General features: G+C 39.5%; 1 pseudogene; it reads left to right on the top strand.

The window, feature by feature from the left end:
• The first annotated feature begins 1,437 nt into the window (after positions 1-1,437).
• Positions 1,438-21,422, top strand: LOC107831385 (subtilisin-like protease; annotated as a pseudogene).
• The last annotated feature ends 707 nt before the right edge of the window (positions 21,423-22,129 follow it).

The following is a 22,129-nucleotide window of genomic DNA, read 5'->3' as shown; positions in this document are numbered from 1 at the left end:
ACCAAAGCTCCTAGCAACCAAATAAAAAGGATCAAATACCTAATTGTTTCTTTTTTGAGTTACTTCATTAAGGCATATATCTATGTGGATCCTACCTCAATTTTACAATTACTCCATTATTAAATACCCAAGAATTAAAAAAAAATGAATGCGCCTTTAAGATGGCTGATATTTACAAATAGCCATTTATCAATCCTTTAATTGGAATATAGTCACTGTTATGTAGTTTAAAATTTCATAGGTAGGGCCAGAGCTAGTGTGTGTCTTACCGGTTAGTCCAAACCTAATAATTTTGGTCTAAACCTTATATTTATCCTAAGAAATTTATTGGATATGCACAAATTTATTAATTTATTTAGAACTCAATAATTTAAAAATATTAAAATTCTGAACTTAAAAACTTCAAATCCTAGTTTTGCCTCTGTTCATAGGTGCAACTTCAGACATAGGTGTAACTCCAGGATATTATCATGTAGTTTCACCTATGAAAATTGAAACTCCATAACAATAGCTATTTTTCTATTACAGGGTTGAAAATGTGGCTATTACTACACTATCAATCAAACTACATTGGCTTCATTATTTTCCACGTAATGATACCAGGTAGCCACTTTTAAGTATGATGTTTAAAATATATTTATATTTTATAATGCATTTAAAGATTAGCCAATTTCACTTAAACATCAAGACACGACATCTTAGAGTTTAAACATCAAAGTTCAAACTTCAGGACATTATGTCCTAAAATTCGAAAATTGTGTCAAGAAGTTCGAATCTTATATCCTGATTTTAAATTAGTAGTTCAGAAATTCAGGGCACTTAGTCCTGAATTTCAAATTAGCATTTCAAAAATTCAGGACCCTCGGCCCAAGAAAACGAAAAGATGAAAAGAGAAAATATATCAGTACCATCAATAAAAACACATGGAAATAATAAAGACATCACAAGAACCAGTGAATAAATGGAAAGCAGAAATAATAACCAGTAAATAACGGAAGAGTGGTGAAAACACAACACTGACCACTAGCAGTCTAAGACTAAATCCTATCAGTCTAGCCTCACACTGGTAAACTAAATATGCTCAACTACCTCCTAACCTACAACCTTAATGCTTGACCTCCACAACTTCCTATCGAGTGCCATGTCCTCGGAGATCTGAAGCCTCCAAGGGTTAGTTTGTGGATCAGATAATAATTGGGAAGACATCTCTCCCAAGCAGTGGCAGAGCCAAGAATTCTAACAAGGGGACTCAAAATAATCAAGATTGTCAAAGTGATTCAACAACTTACACATCTATAAAATTCCTTGTCCTTGTGTCAATTTGACGCTCTTTGTCTAAGGGTGGCTCCACCACTGCTTGATGGTGAGTTTGTTTTATGCACTAACAACATAATATATAAATACATAATTAGTTTGTTAATATGTAATTACCTGTAAAACTTTATGCTAGATGGAATTCACATTCTCTTCATACACCAAAGCTTTCTTGGATTGCAGCAGAACACGGGTTTGTGGAGGGATTCCAACTGTGGTAAAGGCGTGATGACTGGAGTCGTGGACACGGGCATTACGCCTGACCACCCTTCATTTAGCGACAAAGGGATGCCTCCTCCACCTGCTAAATGGAAGGACAAATGTGCATCAAAATTAGCTAATTGGAGCAAAGTCATTCATAGAATTCGATGATTCACCTATTGATGATGATGGATATGGTACTCACACTGCCAGCACAGCTAGCTGCTGGGGGTTTCGTGAAAGGCGCCAATGTGTATGGGAATGCTAATGCAGGGGTGGCCCAGCGAGTTTTGTGGCCTAAAGCCAAATTTTACGAGGGACCTTAATATTTGTTTTTTTAAAAATTATTTATTTATTTGATATCTATTTTTCTAGCGATTTTTAGCTACAAAGTTATTAATAATTTTCTTATAATCAATAACTCTTAATATATTTTTCTTAATTGACAATATAATTAATCCATTTAACCCTTTTTGAGACATTGTTGATTTTATATGAGATTTTATCAATTTTGATTTTGAAAAATTCTTTCCGCTGTAGTGAAGGAAACAAAAGTTATTAACATTATTCCATAAGTAATATATGCATTGGAAAAAGAATCAAACCTTCTTATTTGACCGATATATCAATTAAATTATTATCTTCTAATTGCACTATTTTTCTTAATTTTTAATTTCGAAAAAAATCTAAACAATCAATATCGAATTGATTATTATGCTCTAGGGAACATTCAAGATTAATGAAATATTTTTTTAAATTTCCATTATCTAGTGATCTTAATTTTTACCGTTAAAAAAAAATCAAAAATATTTTTATATGCTTCGAATTATTTATTTTTTTTGGCAATCCGCTAGGCAAGCGCCTAGGGCTAGTTTTTTTATTAACAAGAGAAAAGAAAAATACAACAATTAGGAAGAGTACAAATAAGGGGGACAATAGCGCCGATATTGTTACCCATATGCCTTGGCTATATAATCACTCCTCTGCGCCTCACATTGTCTTATGATGGCAGCCTCATGTAGAGGATTCATGGGGTAGCTGCCGGCAAAGTCTCACGAGGGCATATAATCTCATAGCCTTGAGGATATTTTCCAAAGGCATAGGACCAAGGCAACACTAACCGGGCTAAACCTTACCTTACTATTCCTATTGAGGCTTTAAGTAGCCTCACCTACTAGCATGCATGTAAAAAATAAGAGCTGGAAATTACCAAATATTCAATGATCATCACAGAGTTTATAACATACTCTGTGATGATATTACAAATGAGAATACTAATATAATGGTAGAATAAAATGATGAAGGAATTAAAATGTTGTCCCTTCTTGTCCGAACTTGTAATTTCTTCAATTTGTAACTCTTTTTCATCACAATCCCAATTCTTCAAGATGTATTCAAAATTCATGATTTCTTTTTTGAACGATTGGACTTTGTAGATGTAGTTGGGGCGGCCTTCTTTTGTTTGGCAACTCTCATTGGGAGTCGCCTAACATTTAAAAAATCACTAACCTTGTAATAGCTTTCTTTACATTGCATCCAATAGCTTTCTTTCCGCTGGTGTAATAGTAGGAGTGGTTGTCACAATTTGTTGTTGCCCAGAAATTGTTGTTATTGTTGATGTGCGATCAACAGTAGGTTTAATAACTGGATCATTTTGATTAAGCTGCTGCTCCATTGCATCGAAGATTGGATTATCTGTTACAATATGCTGCTGCCCAGATTTTATTGTAGCAGCTGTTTGATCAGTTTCAGCTGGGACTAACTGCTTTGTATGTGTTGTTGCAGTTCGCTTCAAACTTCCATTTGGAGAATTTCTGGGCAAAAAAATTGGAGCGTTGATGTTCAATTTGCTCCTATGACTTGCTGCTGGTCCCTCATCATATTTTGCCATTGCTAGACAGTCAAGATCTTCACCTACACTCTCTTGATCGACCTCCTGATCAGCTTCTTCAGATGAAAACCCCGCATGACCATCACCCCAATCCTCGTATTCGTCATCCTCTTCACGTTGTTGTAACCAAAGTTTAGATTTGATCATTTTTGCTTGGATAAATTCATCATTGTTTCCGGTTGACAGAAAAAGCTGCCCAGCTTCACCTTCAAAGTCGCCGTAGGTTTCAACTGATTGTGATGGAACATCAAATACAAAGGTATTTAATGTGACCAAAGGCTGTTTAACCATTGTGGAGTTTTTCATCATTTCATTCTGAGCATTCTTGATGATTTGTTCTACCTGAGGATTGGAAAAATGCAATGTAGGTGCATTTGAACTGTGAGCTTGGATGTCCATAATTTCATTCCTCAAGTTGTTGTTGGAGTCATTTCGTCGAAAGCCTAAATTTTCAACTAAATCGTGACTGCCTTGCCCTCCTCGTTCATTACTGGGAGTTGGAACTAAATGTTTGGACATTCCACTATCAAGTAAGCCTTTTGCATGTACTTCAGGGTCCCCAGCAGCAGCAAGAACCTCGAAATTATTTGAGCTGGAACCAACATTGAAATCATTTTAACAAACAGTGCTATTATGTTGCGTTGGTGAGACCTGCTTCTTTGTGGGTGATTTTTTATGTGTTACCAAGCTCCAATCCCCTTCCTTTTTGTTCATGTCATCTTCCTTATAAACCCCTATCAACTTCCCATATTTGTTTTCCATCATTAAACTCTTAATCCCAACGTTTTCATTCCCAGAAATCTGGGCAGAAACTGTTTTGTCAGCGATTTGCTCTGCAATTTTCTGCTGCTCAGTTGCAAGTGTATGTGCAGCAGCTTGTTGCCCATTCCTATGACCTTTTTGATGCACCTCACCTGTTGGTTTTTCAATTAAATCATCAACTACAGCACCAGATTTTGGATCCCCAGCAGTAAGTCGATCAGCAGTTGCAGTCAATGCAACAATAGCATCCAAAGCTGAAAATACAGTATCTGATTCCATTCCAGATTTATCACGTCCTACTATCACATTAGTTGCATGGTTCTTGGCATTGGTTGCTCGAGCATCAGGACGTTTAGCATTAGCTGCAGTTTGCAAAGCACCAGTACCAACCTTGTCCTTGCCAAATTGTACAGATACCTCACCTCGATCAACAGCATCCTTTGGGCCTGATACTTGCGGAACATTAGACTGTTTCTGCTATGTATTAACCTGTCCAGTAACTGAAGGGGACTTAGAAGCAGTCCTGAATTGACCAACACCTTCAGCACATTCTACTGCTGCTTTGTCCACTGGTTTAACAGGTGCAACAACAGTTCCCTGAGCCAGAGTCCCCTGCTCAAATCCCTGCTCCCTTTCAGCTTGAGCATTTGGAAATTTAGCCTCTACATTGACAGTCTGCTTTTCATGATCAGTAGCATCTTGCAATGCCCCTGTTACAGTTTCCATTACGTTAGCTTGACCATTAACAACCTTTGATCCTGTTCGATTATCATCAGAAATTCCTTCAGCAGATCTCTGTTGGCCAGCATTAGCCTTATTTAATTCTCCATTAGCTGTTTCAGTCACATTACAGTTGCCAACTTCTTTTGCAACATCGTCCACCGACTGGCCAGATCTTTTGGCATTAAGGAAGTCCCTGGCATCTCCTTTTAATTTATCAACACTGGACATGTCATCGACCGAATTTTTGGCGGCGTCGATCTTATTCTTTAAAAGCAGTCGACACATCTCCTCTACGTGGCCTTGCCATTTACAATAAATACAATAACCCGGGAGGTTATCATATATTACTTCTTGAAACACCTCGACAATCTTTCTAGATGCATTATCAACATGAGAGATCGAGAATAACCTTAACTCTAGCAGTGCTAGGTCGAGATTTCATCTGTGTTGCTTTGTCGATAGCGATTGGTTTACCCACTGCATTAGCTATTGACAACAGTGATTGTCGAGCAAATAATTCTGGAGACAAGTTTGGTAATGAAATCCAAACTGCAGCCTTTGATGTTTCTTCCTTAGGATTGTATCCAACTGTCCAAGGGAAGACCCTATACTGATGTTGTTCGCCACTGTGCGAAAAAGAATTTACTGCTCGGGCTAGTGCGTTGACAAAATCCTCTGGTTGATCCAATCTTAACAGTAGTTGACGTGGGGCAAGATGACCAATCAAGCAATGGCCTTTTATGCTTAGTATTTTTGGCAGTAAGCTTCTTAGAACCTGCAAATCTAGCGCTCTTGGAGATAACTTCAGCACAACTGCTTGATGCAGTCCTTCTTCAACAGCAAAAGTTTGTCTTTCCTCCATTGTGAATTGAATTGTAGGTTCCCCATGAACAATTTGGACAGGTTTTAAGACCAGTTTTGTGGAGATTGAAGCAGAATTATTTGTAAGTAATTGAGAGGCGTAAGGTTGTTGAATCTTGTTGTTGGGGATATGCTCACTACGATTTGGATTGGGCTCTCCCACAGCTGGAAGCTGGGGAGAGACGATGGCAGCCATGGCTGCTCAAAACACAAATCCTGCGATCTACAGTAAACTTCAAAGTATAAAGTAATCAACTCCAAAGTACTCTTCGAATTTGAGATTTTATTATCAACATTCTCATCAAATTGTTACTTCCTATATATCATACATTTTTTTTACGAAATTCGGTTCGATAATCATTTCAAGTGCAGTTTTCTTGGCAGAAATCATAGCAATTGCAACTTTGTTAAAGAAAGAAGTCACACTTTTTCAATTCAGAGAACCTTTTTTTAAACTTATACATAGCCTATTAGGTGTAATAAAAAATGGGGCTCCCACAAATGTGGGGCCTAAAACAGTTGTTTTACTTGCTTTATGGAAGGGCCGCCCCTGTGCGAATGGCACTGCAGTTGGGATTGCCCCTCTTGCGCACCTGGCTATTTATTATTAACTATATTATGTTCTCTATATTTTCACTAACTCATATGTTCTGTATATTTTGACTAACTCATTTATTAGTTAGTTATAGTTTGAATAAGTCTCCTAATATTTTGGAGCATATCTAGGAGTAGTTATTAGTTCCTATTATATGGGAGCTTCTTTAGCAGTAGTTGCCTACACTTTAGCTTTAGTTGGTTATAGTTCATGTATTTAAAAGCCTGCTGCCAGATTCAATAAATCTATCCTTTGAGCTCTTTCTACTCTAAATCTTATATGGTATCAGGGCTTCAATAAGCTCCACCGAGTTAGATCCATTACATTTCCTTTAAGCTTTCTCATCTATGGCTCCAGTTACCAACTCTAGTGATGTTGCTGCTGTTGAAGTTTGGCAAATTTGTCCCACATCGGTGGGCTCTTGAATTTTGGGGGGATTTTCCCTCTATAAAAGAAAGCCTAATGTTTAGGATTTAAACACACCTCTCATTTGCCTTCTCATCTGTTTAAGGCATTTGTATCTTCTCTCTTTAGTATTATTTCACTTGTATTTTTGGAGTGAAATAAAATATTAGTTGTGTCCGAGGAGTAGGCAAAATTAGCCGAACCTCGTAAATTCTGGTGTTCCCTTTATTGTTGCTTTATTGTCTTATTTATTATTTGGTGGCTGTCATAATTTTTGGTATAGTAGTTGTGACTTATTCACACTATATACATTTGGCTTCCGTAACAATTGGTATCAGAGCCAAGGTACTGTCTAAGTATGCTCTGTGGTTGCAGCATAGTCTGATCTTCCACATCAGAAAAGATTTATCTTGGTAACTGAGTCAAGGTTCTGTCTGAGTATGCTCTGTGGTTGCAGCTTAGTCTGATCTTCTACATCAGAAAGGAATAATCTTGATTTGTGTCGTCAGCTATTAAATAATATTTGTGTCAAATATAAGAGACAATAAACAAGAAGAATCTACATCAAGTGTCAACAATACGTCATCATTGGCATCTTCGCTTATGACAAGAATTGTGTCAAATGCGAAATTTGCGGTAGAAATTTTTGACGGGTCCGGGCATTTTGGGATGTGGCAAGGCGAGGTTCTAGATGTCCTTTTTCAACAAGGGCTAGATCTGGCCATTGAAGAAAAGAAACCAGATGTTATTGGAGAAGAAGATTGGAGAATTATCAACCGTGTTGCTTGCGGTACCATTCGATCCTACCTTGCTAGAGAGCAGAAATATCCATACACAAAGGAAACTTCTGCAAATAAATTATGGAAAGCACTGGAGGATAAATTTTTGAAGAAAAACAGTCAAAATAAATTGTACATGAAGAAGAGACTGTTTCACTTCACCTATGTTCCTGGTACCACGATGAATGAACATATCACCAGTTTCAATAAGTTGGTCACAGATTTGCAAAATATGGATACAACTTATGATGATGGTGACTTGGCCTTAATGTTGTTGGCGTCACTTCCTGATGAGTACGAGCACCTTGAAACTACTCTACTCCATGGAAATGACGAAATTTCTCTCAGAGAAGTTTGTTCGGCTTTGTACAGCTATGAACAAAAAAAGCGAGAAAAACAGAAGGGCGGAGAAGGAGAAGCACTGTTTGTGAGAGGTCGTCCTCAAAATCAAACGAGGACAAAGAAGGGAAGATCCAAGTCAAGATCCAGACCCAGCAAAGATGAATGTGCCTTTTGTCGAGAAAAAGGGCACTGAAAGAAAGACTGTCCGAAGTTGAAGAATAAGGCCAAACATAACAATGGAAAGGCCATTATGGATTCAAATGTAGCTGATTGTGATGATTCAGACTTCTCATTAGTTACAACAGAGTCATCAACATCATCAGACATATGGTTGATGGACTCAGCTTGTAGCCATCATATGTGTCCCAACAGGGACTAGTTTGTGGAATTTCAAGAAGGAGAATATGGAGTCATCCACACAGCGGATAACAACCCTCTTACCTCATATGGCATTGGTTCAATACGATTAAGGAACCATGATGGAATGATCAGAACATTAACAGATGTTCGATATGTACCGGATTTGAAGAAGAATCTCATCTCTGTGGGAGCCCTGGAATCAAAAGGGTTTAAAATCATTGCAAAAAATGGAGTGATGAGAGTATGCTCCGGTGCACTAGTGGTAATGAAGGCTAATCGGAAGAATAATAATATGTACCGATATTGTGGCAGTACAGTTATTGGGACAACGACAGTGACATCCAGTGACGACAAAGAGGCAGAAGCAACCAAGCTATGGCACATGCGCTTGGGACATGCTGGAGGAAAATCCTTGAAAACTCTATCAGATCAAGGATTCTTAAAAGGAGTAAAGGCTTGCAACTTGGAGTTTTGTGAGCATTGTGTTAAAGGAAAACAGACAAGGGTTAAATTTGGTACAGCGATCCATAATACTAAAGGCATTTTGGATTATGTACACTCTGATGTTTGGGGTCCTTCCAAAACACCTTCATTGGGTGGGAAACACTATTTTGTAACCTTTGTTGATGATTTTTCCCGAAGAGTATGGGTGTATACAATGAAGAGCAAAGATGAAGTGTTGGGAATTTTTCTCAAATGGAAGACGATGGTGGAGAATCAAACAGGCAAGAGGATCAAGTGTATTTGCACAGACAATGGAGGTGAATACAAAAATGATCATTTCAATAAGGTCTGCGAAAATGATGGCATCGTCCGACATTTCACTGTTAGACATACACCACAATAGAATGGAGTGGCTGAACGTATGAACCGGACCTTACTGGAGAAGGTACGGTGTATGTTGTCCAATGCTGGCTTGGGCAAAGAATTTTGGGCTGAGGCAGTTACATATGCATGTCACCTCATTAATCGCTTACCATCTGCTGTTATTGATGGCAAGACACCATTTGAAAAATGGTATGGAAAGCCTGCTTTAGATTATGACTCTTTGCACATGTTTGGCTCAACTGCATATTATCATGTGACAGAGTCAAAATTGGATCCAAGGGCAAAGAAGGCTATTTTTATGGGAATTACTTCTGGAGTCAAAGGATATCGCTTATGGTGTCCTATGACAAAGAAGAGTAATATTCAGCAGAGATGTTACCTTTGATGAATCTGCTATGGTAAATAAGGTAACAGAAGACACCAAACAAAATAAAGGTGCTTCTAAACAGGTGGAGTTTGAGGGAAAATTTATTTTTCCTACACAAGAAGCAGAGGAGGAAACAAATGAAGATTACCCTCTGGAAGAAGAGTCAGTAGAGGAGATTCCAACTCAGGAACCTCAACAACAACTTGAATCAATAGCAACCAGCAGGCCAAAAAGAACAATAACGAAACTTGTTCGTCTCATAGAGATGGTTGCTTGTGCAACCTCAATTGTAGCTGATGATGTTCCTACCACTTATAAAGATGTTGTCCAAAGTTCAGAAGAAAATAAGTGGAGGATTGCCATGAATGATGAAATACAGTCCCTTCATCAGAATCATACATGGAGATTGGCCAATCTCCCGAAGGGAAAGAAAGCAATTGGGTGCAAATGGGTATTTGCAAAGAAAGAAGGATTTCCTAACCAAGTAGATGTTCGCTACAAAGCAAGATTGGTGGCCAAATGATATGCTCAAAGGAGGGAATTGATTACAATGAAGTGTTTTCTCCAGTTGTAAAACATTTCTCCATTAGAATTATGTTGGCTTTGGTAGCACAATTGGATTTGGAACTAGTTCAGATGGATGTAAAAACTGCGTTTTTACATGGAAACTTGGAGGAGGAAATCTACATGACTCAGCCAGAAGGATTCAAAGTTGCTGGAAAAGAAAATATGGTATGCAAACTTGAAAAATCGTTGTACGGATTAAAACAATCTTCTAGACAATGGTACAAGCGATTTGACGAGTTTATGTTGCGGCAAGGGTACAAGAGAAGCAAATACGATCATTGTGTGTATTTGCACAAGCTTAAAGATGGTTCCTTTGTATATCTTCTCCTATATGTTGATGATATGTTGATAGCTTCCAAGAATTTGGAAGAAATTGATAAGTTGAAGATTCAACTGAAGAAGGAGTTCGAGATGAAGGATTTGGGTGAGGCAAAGAAAATTCTTGGCATGGAGATAATTAGAGATAGACGTTCAAAGAAACTCTGTTTATCTCAAAAGGAATATTTGAAGAGAGTACTTCAACGTTTTGGCATAGATGACAAGACTAAGCCAGTTAGTACTCCACTTGCTTCCCATTTTAAGCTAAGTACTACTATGTCGCCAATGGATGAAGCTGAACGAAAGTATATGTCAAAGGTACCATACGCAAATGCTGTTGGTAGCTTGATGTATGCAATGGTTTGCACAAGGCCTGACATTTCACAAGCTGTTGGAGTTATTAGCAGATATATGCACAATCCAGGGAAGGAGCATTGGCAAGCTGTGAAGTGGATTCTACGGTATATTCATAATATTGTAGATGTCGGGTTAGTTTTTGAGCAGGAAGACAATCAGTCTGTAGTTGGATATTGTGACTCAGATTTTGCGGGTGATCTGGACAAACGAAGATCAACCACTGGTTATGTGTTTACTTTTGCAAAGACACCAGTTAGTTGGAAGTCTACTTTGCAGTCAACAGTTGCTTTGTCTACAACAGAGGCAGAGTACATGGTTATTATAGAGGCTGTGAAAGAGGCAATTTAGCTTCAAGGATTGCTAAAGGAGCTTGGTGTTGAACAAAAAGGTATCACAATTTTTTGTGATAATCAAAGTGCTATTCAATTAGCGAAGAACCAAGTGTATCATGCAAGGACGAAGCACATTGATGTTCGGTATCATTTCGTACGAGAAATCATAGAAGAAGGTGGAGTCACAGTGAAGAAAATTCATACTACGGAGAATCCTGCTGATATGCTGACAAAGGTGGTGACTGCGGTCAAGTTTCAACATTGTTTGGATTTGATCAACATTGTTGAAAACTGAAAATTAAAGATGAAGACACAATCAAAATTTGTTATTGAGAGAAAATTGAAGATGTGGAATTTTGCCAAGGTGGAGGTTTGTTGAAGTTTGGCAAATTTGTCCCACATCGGTGGGCTCTTGAATTTTGGGGGGATTTTCCCCCTATAAAAGAAAACCTAATGTTTAGGATTTAAACACACCTCTCATTTGCCTTCTCATCTATTTAAGGCATTTGTATCTTCTCTCTTTAGTATTATTTCACTTGTATTTTTGGAGTGAAATAAAATATTGGTTGTGTCCGAGGAGTAGGCAAAATTAGCCGAACCTCGTAAATTCTGGTGTTCCCTTTATTGTTGCTTTATTGTCTTATTTATTATTTGGTGGATGTCATAATTTTTGGTATAGTAGTTGTGACTTATTCACACTATATACATTTGGCTTCCGCAACAGCTGCTGCCAGCAGTCCAGCAACCTCTGCCACCACTAATGTGGTACAATTTAATCCTGTTGCTCAGTTACCTATTAAACTACAAGGTAACCTCAATTTTCCAACATGGAAAGCACAACTTGTGATGCTACTAAATGGGCATCAACTCATGGGTCATCTTGATGGAACCACAACTGCTCCATCACGTACTATTACCCAAAATGATCTTACTGTTGCAAATCCCAATTATCAGATCTGGTTTTCTCAGGATCAATTGATTCAACAAGCAATGATGGCATCGGTTGATCCCACCATTGCCCCAACTGTTGCCACAACACCATTTGCTAACAAAGTGTGGGAACTCCTTCACATGGCTTACGCCAACAAAAGTCATACTCACATCTTTTGCTTGCGGGATCAATTGCAAAATACCAAGAAGGCTTCTAAAACCATTGCAAAGTACTTACAGGAGGTTCGTTCTCTCTCTGATGCTCTCAAAGTTGCTGGTTCACCTGTCAATGACGATGAACTAATTGTCAAAATTCTAAGTGGTCTTGGCCCCGAGTACCGTGAAATCTCTGCTGCGATACGCGCACGAAACTCTTCTTTGAGCTTTGAAGAATTATTTCACAAGCTCACTGATCATGAGTTTTTCCTCAAACATCAAGATCTGGAAAAATCTTCTATGATCACAGCTGCTGTTGCACAGAAATCCAACACGCCTCCTCAATTCAACAAGAACAATCCTCGTTTCAACAATCAGTCATGGAAACCACCTCAGTCTCGATAATGGAATTCCAACAATCAGCAAAACAGGAGACAATTTAAGAAATCTGTCAAATGTCAATTGTGCCAAAAGTTTGGTCACACAGCAGATGTTTGTCGCTCCAAGTCGCACAATCATCTTGAAGCTCAGGCTAACTTTGTGTCTAGCCTGCAATCGACTGGAAACTCTTGGGTTCTAGACTCTGGTGCAACTCACCATGTCACTACTGAGCCCCACAACCTTGAAGAGTATACCAGAACTGAAGGAATATCCATGGGTGACGGTAAAACCATTCCCATTACTCACACTGGTTCAACTCTAATTCAGGCATCTAAAACTGCTTTTAAGCTTTCATTTCTAATTCAAGCAATGAAAGTAGAGTATGATGCTTTCATAAAAAACCAGACTTGGGAACTGGTACCGCGAGACCCGTCCAAAAATGTTGTGGACTGCAAATGATTGTATTGAATCAAGAGGAAAGCAGATGGTTCTATAGACCGCTTCAAAGCTCGTCTAGTTGCTAAAGGGTTCACGCAGCGCCCTGGCTTAGACTTTCATGAGACATTCAGTCCTGTTGTTAAACCGACAACGGTCAGGTTGGTGCTATCTATAGCTGTGCAACACAATTGGCCAATCCATCAACTTGATGTCAATAATGCTTTCCTACAAGGAAAATTGGATGAAGTTTTTATGTCTCAACCCCGAGGTTTTATTAATACGCAATTTCCGACTCATGTTTGCAAACTGAAGAAGGCTATTTATGGCCTCAAACAAGCCCCCAGGGCTTGGTATAATGCTCTGCGTGAACATCTGTTGAAAATGCATTTTGTTAAAACAGAATCCGACACCTCTTTATTTGTGTGGAAGCATCTAGCTGTAACTATTTATGTGCTTGTCTATGTCGACGACATCATAATCACTGGAAACCATCCATAAGTGATTAAATTTGTCATTACTTCCTTGGCAGAAAGATTTTCATTGAAGGATCTTGGTTATCTAAACTACTTCTTGGGTGTTGAAGTTAAGCAAGAATCAAATGGTCTCATTCTTTCTCAATCAAAATACATTCTGGACATTCTTTCTGAATTGTGCTAGTTTTTCCAACAATTATGGTGATGTATGGGAGAGGTAAGCAATGATTCAACTCTCCTTAGTGAGATAAGCAATGATGCAATGAGTGGTAGGTGAGATGGGAATATTGCAAATTGATCCTTCTTGGTAGGTGAGATTTGCACTTATGGCCCCTATCTCAAAACTATAAATACCCCCTTCCATTTCATTGTATAACACACCAAAAAATATATATCAAAACTCAAGAAGAAAGAGTTTGAGAGGGAGAGAGATATAGTTCCTTTAGGAATGTTTCCTAACAGAGGAGTGACAAAATAGTGAGTAGAATACTAGTCGGGTATTTTTCGGGAAACACTTTTGTGTGCGCCACTATTTTGGGTAGAGCTCAGGAATTGTTGTACCTCCAAATTATTGGGGAAGTCTCTCTTTGTATGCCTGCTAAATGTTTTAGTGGAAGTTGGTGTCGGATTTGTGGATGTAGCCTAAACGTTTTAGGTAAACCACGTTAAATATTGTGTCATTTATTTTTGATTTCGTTGATCATTTATTTTATTCTGCTGTGCAGTAGTGTTTAGTGCCACCGGGTCCTAACAAGTGGTATCAGAGCTTTGGTTAGAGTACTATTCATACGTACGGTACTATTCATACGTACGGGCACTATTCATATCCACGGTTACTATTCACCGTCGGAATTTTTTTTTTTAGATTGCAGAAGTCTGTCAAATTCTGATCTAAATGGAGGCGAGGACAAGCAAGATGGTCAACCTGAATGGCACAAATTATCACTTATGGAGAAACAAGATGAAGGATCTCCTGTTCGTGACAAAGATGCACCTGCCGGTGTTCAGTTCTCAGAAACCTGAAGATAAGTCAGACGAGGACTGGGAATTTGAGCACAACCAAGTGTGCGGCTACATACGGCAATTTGTTGAAGACAATGTGTACAACCACATTTCTGGTGTGACACATGCAAGGTCGTTATGGGACAAGCTCGAAGAGTTGTATGCCTCTAAAACAGGTAACAACAAATTATTTTACTTGACAAAATTAATGCAAGTAAAATATGTAGAAGGGACAACTGTGGCAGATCACCTTAATAAAATACAAGGGATTGTCGACCAGTTGTCGGGAATGGGCATAAAGTTCGATGACGAGGTACTTGCTCTTATGGTGCTGGCAACACTCCCAGAGTCATGGGAAACCTTGAAGGTTTCAATCACCAATTCTGCACCCAACGGTGTGGTAAACATGGAGACAGTCAAGAGTGGCATTCTGAATGAAGAAATGAGACGCCGATCACAAGGAACATCTTCTTCACAGTCAGAGGTGTTGGCTGTTACGACCAGGGGGAGAAGTCAAAATAAGAGCCAGAGTAACAGAGATAAGAGCAGAGGTAAATCCAACAAATTTGCAAATGTTGAGTGCCATTACTGCAAAAAGAAGGGGCATATCAAAAGATTTTGCCGACAGTTCCAGAATGACCAGAAGAAGAACAAAGGCAAAAAGGTGAAGCCCGAAGAAAGCAGTGATGATGAAACGAACTCCTTTGGTGAGTTCAACGTTGTCTACGATGACGACATTATCAATCTGACAACCCAAGAGATGACCTGGGTGATTGATAGTGGGGCTACCATTCATGCGACGCCACGGAGAGAACTCTTCTCATCTTACACACCTGGAGACTTTGGTCGTGTAAAGATGGGAAATGCCAATTTCTCAACAGTTGTAGGCAAAGGTGATGTTTGCCTAGAGACCATGAATGGGATGAAGCTACTTTTAAGAGATGTCAGGCATGTTCCAGATATGCGCCTGAATCTGATCTCCGTAGACAAGCTCGATGAGGAAGGTTACTGCAATACCTTCCATAATGGCCAATGGAAGCTCACGAAGGGCTCATTGGTGGTGGCGCGGGGCACGAAGCAGTCAAAGTTGTACGTGACCCAGGCGAGCATCTCCCAACAAGTTATAAATGTTGCGGAGAATGATAGCAATATCAAGTTGTGGCATAGACGTCTTGGCCACATGAGTGAGAAGTCAATGGCGCGTTTGGTAAAGAAGAACGCCTTACCAGGTCTAAACCAGATCCAGTTAAAGAAGTGTGCTGACTGTTTAGCTGGGAAACAAAACAGAGTTTCGTTCAAAAGATTCCCTCCTTCTAGAAGGCAAAATGTGTTGGATCTGGTACACTCAGATGTATGTGGACCTTTCAAGAAGTCCCTCGGTGGTGCACGATATTTCGTGACCTTTATTGATGATCATTCACGAAAGACATGGGTATACACGCTGAAGACCAAGGATCAAGTGTTTCAAGTTTTCAAACAGTTTCTGACCTTGGTAGAAAGAGAGACTGGTAAGAAGTTGAAGTGCATCTGGACAGACAATGGCGGTGAATACCAGGGTCAATTTGATGCTTACTGTAAAGAGCATGGTATTCGACATCAGTTCACACCTCCTAAAACTCCCCAGTTGAATGGCTTGGCTGAGAGGATGAACAGAACTTTGATCGAGAGAACCAGATGTTTACTCTCTCATTCAAAGTTACCAAAGGCTTTCTGGGGTGAAGCTCTAGTTACAGCAACCTATGTGCTGAACCATTCACCCTGTGTCCCTCTTCAGTACGAGGCTCCAGAAAAGATTTGGTCAGGAAGAGATATCTCTTATGATCAATTACGGGTATTTGGCTGCAAAGCCTATGTCCATGTTCCGAAAGATGAAAGGAGCAAACTTGATGTCAAGACAAGGGAGTGTGTATTCATCGGCTATGGTTAAGACATGCTTGGCTATAAGTTCTATGATCCGGTGCAGAAGAAGCTCGTCAGGAGTCGAGATGTCGTGTTCGTTGAGGACCAAACAATTGAAGACATTGACAAAGTAGAGAAGTCCACTGATGATTCTGCTGAGTTTGAGTTGCCTCCAACAGTGGTGCCGAGACAAGTTGGAGATGATGTTCAGGATAATCAACCTGAAGCCCCTGATCTTCCTAATGAAGATGAACCAGCAGATACTGAAGGTAACGAGGACAATGGTGATGATGATGCAGACGAGGAGGATCAACCTCAACCACCAATCCTCAATAACCCTCCTTATCACACAAGATCTGGAAGAGTTGTGCAACAGTCTACCAGATATTCTCCACATGAGTATGTGTTACTCACTGACGGGGGAGAACCCGACAACTTTGAAGAAGCTATTGATGATGAACATAAGGAGAAGTGGATAGAAGCCATGCAAGACGAGATGAAATCCTTGCATGAGAACAAGACGTTTGAGCTGGTGAAGTTGCCGAAAGGCAAGAGAGCTTTGAAGAATAAGTGGGTGTTCAAGATGAAGCATGATGAACACAATTCCCTTCCGAGATTCAAAGCAAGATTGGTCGTCAAAGGTTTCAATCAAAGGAAAGGCATTGACTTTGATGAAATATTCTCACCAGTTGTGAAAATGACCTCAATACGCACGATGCTGGGATTAGCAGCAAGCCTCAACCTGGAGGTTGAGCAGATGGATGTAAAAACCGCCTTCCTACATGGTGATTTGGAAGAGGAGATATACATGGAGCAACCAGACGGTTTCCAGCAAAAGGGGAAAGAGGACTGCGTTTGTAGATTGAGGAAAAGCCTCTATGGCTTAAAACAGGCACCAAGGCAGTGGTACAAGAAGTTCGAGTCGGTGATGGGGCAACACGGCTACAAGAAGACAACTTCAGACCATTGTGTGTTCGCTCAGAAGTTTTCTGACGATGATTTCATCATCCTATTGCTCTATGTGGATGATATGTTGATTGTTGGCCGGAATATTTCCAGAATTAATAGCTTAAAAGAACAACTAAGCAAGTTCTTCGCCATGAAAGACTTGGGGCCAGCAAAATAGATCCTTGGGATGAGGATTATGCGAGACCGAGAAGCCAAGAAGTTATGGTTGTCTTAGGAGAAGTACATCGAGAAGGTACTTCAACGGTTCAACATGGAGAAAACTAAAGCAGTTAGCTGTCCTCTTGCTAACCACTTTAGATTGAGCACCAAGCAAAGCCCGTCAACAGATGATGAGAGAAGAAAGATGGAGCGGATTCCATATGCTTCAGCAGTAGGAAGTTTGATGTATGCCATGGTTTGTACACGGCCAGATATCGCTCACGCTGTAGGAGTGGTAAGTAGATTTCTTTCTAATCCAGGAAAGGAACATTGGGATGCTGTTAAGTGGATTCTCAGGTATCTTCGAGGAACCTCCAAACTATGCTTATGTTTTGGAGAAGACAACCCTGTGTTGGTTGGCTATACTGATGCAGATATGGCCGGAGATGTTGATTCTAGAAAATCAACTTCAGGATACTTGATTAACTTTTCAGGGGGAGCTGTGTCATGGCAATCAAAGTTGCAAAAATGTGTTGCATTATCAACTACTGAAGCTGAATTCATCGCATCAACGGAGGCTTGCAAAGAATTGATATGGATGAAGAAGTTCTTAACTGAACTTGGATTTTCGCAAGACGGTTATCAGTTATTTTGTGATAGTCAAAGTGCTATCCACCTTGCGAAGAATGCCTCATTCCATTCCAGATCCAAACATATTGATGTGAGATATAATTGGATCAGGGATGTGTTGGAGAAGAGGATGTTGCGGCTTGAAAAGATCCATACAGACGAAAATGGATCGGACATGTTGACCAAGACTTTACCGAAAGGGAAGTTTGAGTTCTGTAGAGAAGCTGCAGGGATAGTGGATCCACCATATAGTTGGAAGGGGGAGAATTGTTAGTTTTTCCAACAATTATGGTGATGTATGGGAGAGGTAAGCAATGATGCAACTCTCCTTAGTGAGATAAGCAATGATGCAATGAGTGGTAGGTGAGATGGGAATATTGCAAATTGATCCTTCTTGGTAGGTGAGATTTGCACTTTTGGTCCCTATCTCAAAACTATAAATACCCCCTTCCATTTCATTGTATAACACACCAAAAAAAAATATATCAAAACTCAAGAAGAAAGAGTTTGAGAGGGAGAGAGATATAGTTCCTTTAGGAATGTTTCCTAACAGGGGAGTGACAAAATAGTGAGTAGAATACTAGTCGGGTATTTTTCGGGAAACACTTTTGTGTGCGCCACTATTTTGGGTAGAGCTCAGGAATTGTTGTACCTCCAAATTATTGGGGAAGTCTCTCTTTGTATGCCTGCTAAATGTTTTAGTGGAAGTTGGTGTCGGATTTGTGGACGTAGCCTAAATGTTTTAGGTGAACCACGTTAAATATTGTGTCATTTATTTTTGGTTTCGTTGATCATTTATTTTATTCCACTGTGCAGTAGTGTTTAGTGCCACCGGGTCCTAACAAATTGGATATGGACAATTGCAAAGGTATTTCTACTCCCATGTGTTCCAGTGTACCACTTCGACTAGGTGATGGTTCTCCACCTACTGATGCCACACGTTACCAGCGCACCCTTGGAAAGTTGCAGTATTTGTCCATCACTCGGCCTGACATCTCTTATGCAGTCAATAAATTGTCGCAATTTATGCATGCGCCGACTGATAATCATTGGAAAGCGGTTAAAAGAGTACTACGGTATCTCAAAGAAACAACGAGTTCAGGACTTCGCATCCTTCGCAGCTCTGGCTCTAATTTGTATATGTATGCTGATGCGGACTGGGCAGGCGATCCGAATGACAGAATCTCTACATCAGGTTACATCCTTTCTTTGGACCAAATCCAGTTAGTTGGTCATCAAGAAAGCAACATGCTGTGGCTCGATCATCCACCGAGGCAGAGTACAAATCAGTGGCCAATGCACTTTCGGAGCTCACTTGGGTGCGAAACTTACTGCATGAGTTACATGTCACCATTTTGAAGACACCAACCATCTATTGTGACAATGTTGGAGTTACTTATTTATCTCACAACCCAGTGTTTCATACCCGTATGAAACATGTTGCTGTAGATTTTGCATATGTCCGTGACCAGGTTCAAGCTCAGCAAGTTCATGTTACTCACATTCATGCTTGTGATCAACTTGCTAATACCTTCACCAAGCCACTACCTAAATCAGCATTTACTAGGTGTCGTTCCAAGATGGGCATTGTTGCACCATGCCTGACTTGAGGGGGTGTATTAACTATATTATGTTCTGTATATTTTCACTAACTCATATGTTCTGTATATTTTCACTAACTCATTTATTAGTTAGTTATAGTTTGAATAAGTCTCCTAATGTTTTGGAGCATATCTAGGAGTAGTTATTAGTTCCTATTATATGGGAGCTTCTTTAGCAGTAGTTGCCTACACTTTAGCTTTAGTTGGTTGTAGTTCATGTATTTAAAAGCCTACTGCCAGATTCAATAAATCTATCCTTTGAGCTCTTTCTACTCTAAATCTTATATTTATAAGGCCTGTAATTATGACGGTTGTCATGACAGTGACGTTTTGGCTGCTATGAATGTAGCTATTGACGATGGTGTTGATATCTTGTCACTTTCCCTTGGTGGAAGCATTACGTGCTTCCCCTTTGATCCCATTGCACAAGGTGCATATAGTGCGACAAAAAGAGGTATTCTTGTAAGTTGCTCTGCGGGTAACTATGGTCCAAATAATAGCACTGATGCAAACGCAGCCCCATGGATTCTCACTATAGGAGCAAGTACTCTTGACAGGAAAATTAAGGCAACCGTTCAGCTTGGAAACAAACAAGAATTCGAGGGTGAATCATCTTTTCATCCAAAGGCTTTCAATTCAGCATTTTCCCCTTTATATGAACCTGGAAAAAATGAAAGTGACTCTGATGAGAGCCCTTTTTGCTAACCGGATTTAACGTTCCCACGTAATGAAGGCAAAATAGTCTTGTGTAAGATAGGTGGTCGTGTTACCAGATTTGAGAAAGGCGAAGCTGTAAAGAATTCTGGAGGTGTTGGCATGATTATCATCAATGGAGAGGAAGATGGTTTCACAATGTCAGCCGATGCTCACGTCCTTCCTGCCCTGGATGTTACTTATGCAGATGGAATGAAAATTCTTGCATACGTGAATTCAACAAAGATACCTGTTGCTAGAATTACATTCCAAGGAACAATAATAGGAGGTAAAAGTGCACCAGTGGTTGCTTCATTTTCTTCTCGAGGACCAAATATTGCCAGTCCTGGAATTTTGAAGCCTGATATTATTGGTCCTGGTGTTAACATTCTTGCTGCTTGGCCTACTTCTGTTAAGAACAACACCAACACAAAATCTACCTTCAACATAATTTCCGGTACCTCTATGTCATGTCCTCACCTCAGTGGAGTTGCAGCATTGCTTAAAAGCGCGCACCCCACTTGGTCTCCTACAGCTATCAAGTCAGCAATAATGACAACTGCCGATACAGTAGACCTTGCCAACAATCCAATCCTAGATGAAAGGCTCCTTCCTGCTAATATCTTCGCCATTGGTGCAGGACATGTCAATCCATCAAGAGCAAGTGATCCCCGACTAATTTATGATACCAAATTCAAGGACTACTTACCTTATCTATGTGGTTTTAATTACACAAATCAAGAGCTTGAAAGCATTCTATAACGCAATGTGAATTGCTCGGAAGTCAAAAGTATACCCGAAGCACAACTGAATTACCCTTCATTTTCCATCACACTCGTAGCAAATTCTCAAGCGTATACAAGAACAACCACTAACGTCGGTGAGGCTAAATCATTTTATAGCGTGGAGATCGTTTCACCACCAGGAGTTCCCGTAATTGTTAAGCCCTCTACTCTAAAATTCTCTAAGTTGAACCAGAAGTTGACATACCAAGTGATCTTTTCCAAATCAAACAATAGTTCAAATAATGATGTAGTTCAAGGATTCTTGAAATGGACTAGTACTACACACTCCGTAAGAAGTCCCATAGCAGTTGTGCTAGTCTTGTAACCTTTGTAAATCTTTGTGATATTTTACATATGAGTTTCTTCTAAATTTCCCTCTTGTTCTTTCTTTCGAATGGATGGAAAGGCCGGTCCATCTATGAAAATAGAGTAAGAATACTCTAAGAAAGTTAGCTTATTGTAGTACGAAAGTTTTCTGAGTTATAACAGCTAAAGTTGGTTATGGTACAAAAGTTTTCTGAGTTGTGTAGCTTGGCAAGCCGTCCCTTATGGGTTGTTAAAGTCATCCCCTTTGTAGGAAAACTTTTGCGACAATAAACAAATTAACTGCTAGTATAGCTTTGCAAGCCGTTCCTTATGGGTTGTTGAAGCCAACTTTTTTTGTAGGGAAACTTTCGTATCTATGATTTAATTTGCTTTCTTGGAGTCTCTTGCTATGTTCTTTATGTTGCGGAAGCCAAATGTATATAGTGTGAATAAGTCACAACTACTATACCAAAAATTATGACAACTACCAAATAATAAATAAGACAATAGAGCAATAATAAAGGGAACACCAGAATTTACGAGGTTCGGCTAATTTTGTCTACTCCTCGGACACAACCAATATTTTATTCCACTCCAAAAATACAAGTGAAATAATACTAAAGAGAGAAGATACAAATGCCTTAAACAGATGAGAAGGCAAATGAGAGGTGTGTTTCAATCCTAAACATTAGGCCTTCTTTTATAGGGGAAAAATCCCCCCAAACT

Source organism: Nicotiana tabacum, chromosome 5, assembly GCF_000715075.1.
Source record: "Nicotiana tabacum cultivar K326 chromosome 5, ASM71507v2, whole genome shotgun sequence".
NCBI lineage: Eukaryota > Viridiplantae > Streptophyta > Magnoliopsida > Solanales > Solanaceae > Nicotiana > Nicotiana tabacum.
The sequence above is the reverse complement of the archived record's forward strand: the minus strand, read 5'-3'. Positions and strand labels throughout refer to the sequence as shown.